Here is a 4960-nt window from a genome sequence, read left to right on the forward strand (position 1 = left end):
GAGAAAAATATTCAAATACTAACTGAATAGAGTCATCAAGTGAAAAAGGTTCAATACTTCAATTTCTTTTGAAGTAGAAAAAGTAAAGTCATTTGTCTCTTTGACATGGACTAACAATCAGTCTTTGTGGAGCTAAAGTTCACTATTCTTCCTAATCTGACAGGGATAACTAGCTACCACCTCATTCTAACATTAAAATTTGTTTTTTCTATACAAGTATCCTGCTTTTGTACTCTACAAATTGAGAAATCAAGTTCCTTTATCAGTTCCTTAAACGAGAAGTGAGGTTGATAAAAACGTCCTCAGTGCAGGGAATTGTAACACCACCCATTGGATGATCGAAGCCAAATTCTTCCTCAGCTTGACTTAGCAAGTCTTGAAATAAAGGTTGGCTCAAGAACGATATGGGGATTACAAATTTCTTCTTCTGCTTCTCCCCAACATAAACAGTGAAGTGGCCCTTCGGAACATCTCCAGCTGTAGAAGACTTCTTGATTATACGAGGCATACGAATTGCCATTATCTCCTGTTAAGTACAGATGAGAAAAGAAAGAAGAAATTACAGAAGATCTTTCAAATTTTGCTGAGAACTGTGGTGGTAGACATCTTCTTGAAAGTGTTTATATAGGACAATGGCAACTAAGAGAATTCTGTTAAATAGTGGCGAAGAGTTATTCAGTGGGTACCAGCTGAAGACAATAGCTCCTCAAGTAACATGGTTTTGCCTTCCAACTAATTGTCAAAGTATTCATATCTTTAGTCCATATAAGATCAAGACATCAGGCCCGACCTTTTGTCTAAAGTTGGAATATAGCATTCATCACAATCTAATTGCCACATAAGAGATGTAACCTAATTGTGATTATTCCTACACATTTCTTGTCATTGACAAGATGGAATAACCATAACAACATACCAATAGGACAAAGGAAAGTGGGATGTTTCAATAGGCCCTACCTTTTTTTCAAACTTGAAAAAAACCACCAGTCACTGAAGAATTCTTAAGAATAGATGAAGCCTTGAGTTATTCATGCCTGTACCAATAGGCCAAGGGCTTCTTAGCTTTGTCCAGACTTGAGTCCAAATTAAAATTAGTCCTTAATTCACGGACACCAGGCCCTACCTTTTCTTTGAACCTGGAACAAGAGTATCCTTCAGAATCAACTTGCTAAAGAGGAGTTGTACCATGTGATTATTTATGTCTAGTTACACATCCCGGAAAATTCGTAAGGTTTTATTGTAAGAATTATCCTTGATAAAATAAAATAATTTTATATCACCATAATCTCCCACTTCCAAGTGCTTCTTAGCAGGGGCGGCCTTTCCATGAAGCAAATAAAGCAATCGCTTTAGGCCCCATATTTGTGGGGGCCTCATTTTTTGTCACATCTAATAGATTATGTATAAGTTTAAAAAATTATTCTGTAAAGTGAAATTTTTTTATTTCTTTCTAATAAATATAGAGAAGAAACAATTTGCAACCGCTATGATTTCTACCAAGGAAATTACACTTGAAATAGATATCGAACCCGAATTTTGTAAGAAACGTGTGATATATAGGAAGTAACAATTTGATGCGAATGTTGATAATGAAATTCCAAAATCTTTCGAAGCATAATAGACAAGGCTATTTTTTCACTTCAAAATAGATTTGAACAATTCGAAGCATATGAAGATATTTTTAATTTTTATTTGGCAGTAAAAACTAAGATCACTGGATGTTGGAAATTTAAAAAAATATTGCCTTAATCTTGAATGTTCCTTAAAGCATAATAATCAATTCGATATTGATGGTTTAGATTTATTTTCTGAATTAAAAGTATTAAGGAAAATAGTACAATTAGAAGATAACAATTTAATTGATAAACTTAATCAAATAAAAAGATTTAATTCTTTTCCAAATGCCTAAATTACTTATGGAATAATGTTTATAACTCAAGTTACCGTTGCTTCAGCGGAAAAAAGTTTTCAAAATTAAAATTGATAAAATCTTACCTAAGAACAACAATGTCACAAGAAAGGTTAAGTGGATTCCCTATATTATCAATTGAGAAATACTTATTAGGAGTTATGATTAAAAGAAAATTAAATTACTATGTATCTCAAAAAAGCTAAAAAAAAAAAAAAGACTTCAAATCAATTTTAAAAAAAAAAAATTAAAAAGTTAAGGCCCCTCGTAAATTAAAGTTTGGATTTAGGCCACAAAATTCGCCGGGCCGCCCCTGCTTCTTAGCTTTGGGATATAGACCTTGATCCAGAATATGGGGGTTCGAAAAGAATTCATTCTACTTGTAATTGAAGCCTCATTTGTTATTATAATGAAGCAATAGAGCCATATGGAAAGAACAAAATCATACTGATAATCTTAATTAGACCCTACTCTAGTGCTGGCATGAATGTTCTGTTGAATTTGGCAAAGTCCCACATCGGTGGGTTAGCCATTTGGTTGGGAAATTTTCCCTACAAAGGAAGGCCTAAAGTTTAGGATTTAAATACACTTCTCATTTGCCTTCTCATCTGTTTAAGGTATTTGTATCTTCTCTCTTTAGTATTATTTCACTTGTATTTTTGGAGTGAAATAAAATATTGGTTGTGTCCGAGGAGTAAGCAAAATTAGCCGAACCTCGTAAATTCTAGTGTTCCCTTTATTGTTGCTTTATTGTCTTATTTATTATTTGGTGGCTGTCATAATTTTTGGTATAGTAGTTGTGACTTATTCACACTATATACATTTGGCTTCCGCAACAATTGGTATCAGAGCCAAGGTTACACTTGATCCTCTTGCCTGTTTGATTCTCCACCATCGTCTTCCATTTGAGAAAAATTCCCAGCACTTCATCTTTGTTTTTCATTGTATACACCCACACTCTTCGAGAAAAATCATCAACAAAGGTTACTGCGGTCAAGTTTCAACATTGTTTGGATTTGATCAACATTGTTGAACACTGAAGATTGAAGATGAAGACACAACCAAAATTTGTTATAGAGAGAAAATTGAAGACGTGGAATTTTTGCCAAGGTGGAGATTTGTTGAATTTGGCAAAGTCCCACATCGGTGGGTTAGCCATTTGGTTGGGAAATTTTCCAAGAAGGCTTAATGTTTAGGATTTAAACACACCTCTCATTTGCCTTCTCATCTGTTTAAGGCATTTGTATCTTCTCTCTTTAGTATTATTTCACTTGTATTTTTGGAGTGAAATAAAATATTGGTTGTGTCCGAGGAGTAAGCAAAATTAGCCGAACCTCGTAAATTCTGGTGTTCCCTTTATTGTTGCTTTATTGTCTTATTTATTATTTGGTGGCTGTCATAATTTTTGGTATAGTAGTTGTGACTTATTCACACTATATACATTTGGCTTCCGCAACATATTCCAACAAAAGTGATACTTGGGAATTTAAAAGCACAGTTGATAGAGAAACTAGCATGAAGCTTCTGATCATGGTACCCAAAAAAAAAACTAATAATAGGTGGTGAAAATTAATTTGATTGATGTCTTTGAAAGACAGTAGCATATGAAGTATCATATGACTTTGCCTTATATGGCCTTGTGCTGTACTTATAATTTGAGACCATTTTGGTGAATAATAGATGCTCCTACTTTCATGACAATATAGCGGAAAAGACTCTCAATTAAGGTGAGGTGAAGGAATGAATTATTTAGTTATATTGACCTCCTTGGACTAAAAGATGCCCGGATACTTTATGTCCAGCACCCTGAGTAGGTCCTCAAGTCGAAAATGACTATATAATGGCTCTCTGGTATAATTAGATCAACAACTAAAATCATAATATGAATCATTATCTTATTCCTGACACACTTCTTGCGTTTTGGTTAAATAGGGAGATAGAAAAGAAAAAAACGAGCTCAGATATGCGTCTGCTGTAAGGTTTTTAGATTGAAAGCTTGTGAATCAGTGGAATGGAGGGTTAAAACATTAATATAATGCATGGGCTACTCCAGAAGAAGGATGTTTGACTTGAAAAAAGAGACTCATCCTTCTATATATCGGATTAAAAGTTAATATATCCACTTGTGACTTAAAAGTCAGAAATGCATTTCGTACGCAATGTTAATCGCTTTCGTAAGGAGAAAAACACGGGAGTTGAGCATATGGAATCATAAGTACAAGAAATACCAATGCTAACCGGATGTGGAACCATAAATGGGAAAAAGCTCAATACTTCATTTTCTTTGAAGTAGAAAAAAGTAAAAGAGTCATTCATCTCTTTGACATGAATAACAAAACAGGCTTTGTGGAGTTAAGTTCACTAACATTCCTCATTTTAACTACAGTTTTCTCCAACTCTTCAACTCTACAAACTATGCAGATCCAACTTTACAAAATTGTGAAAACAAGTTTTCGTGTCAGTTCCTCAAATGAGAAGTAAGGTCGATGAAGACGTCCTCTCTGCAGGGAATTGTGAGACCGCTCATTGGATGATCAAAACCAAATTCTTCCTCAGCTTGACTTAGCAAGTCTTGAAATAAGGGTTCCCTCAAGAATGATATGGGGATCACAAATCTCTTCTTCTGCTCCTCTCCGACATACACAGCAAAATATCCTTTGGGAACATCTGCAGATGTGGAAGACTTCTTGATTATACGAGGCATACGAATAGCCATGATTCTTTTAGCTTTAGTATGAACGAGGAGAGAAAATATGAACTACTAAAGACCTCAAAAGCAGATAAAGCTTTGAATACTTGTAAGTTTTGCTGAGAGCTGTGGTGGTAAAGACTTCCTTGGATGTGTTTATATACGATATGGAAACTCGCCGAATCATATTAATCAGTGGTGAAGTGTTAATTCTGTAGGTACCAGCTGAAGACAATAGCACCTGAAGCAACATGGTTTTGCCTTTCAACTCATTGCCAAAACTATTGATGTTCAAGACAACAGGCCCTACCTTTAACTTGGTGTTCTGTTAAAGCATTTATTCATTAAAAATATGGATTAAC

General features: G+C 34.5%; 1 pseudogene; it reads right to left on the bottom strand.

The window, feature by feature from the left end:
* LOC104223030 (uncharacterized) lies at window positions 1-4711 on the bottom strand (annotated as a pseudogene).
* Window positions 4712-4960: the final 249 nt, after the last annotated feature.

This window comes from Nicotiana sylvestris, chromosome 1 (genome assembly GCF_000393655.2).
Source record: "Nicotiana sylvestris chromosome 1, ASM39365v2, whole genome shotgun sequence".
Lineage (NCBI taxonomy): Eukaryota > Viridiplantae > Streptophyta > Magnoliopsida > Solanales > Solanaceae > Nicotiana > Nicotiana sylvestris.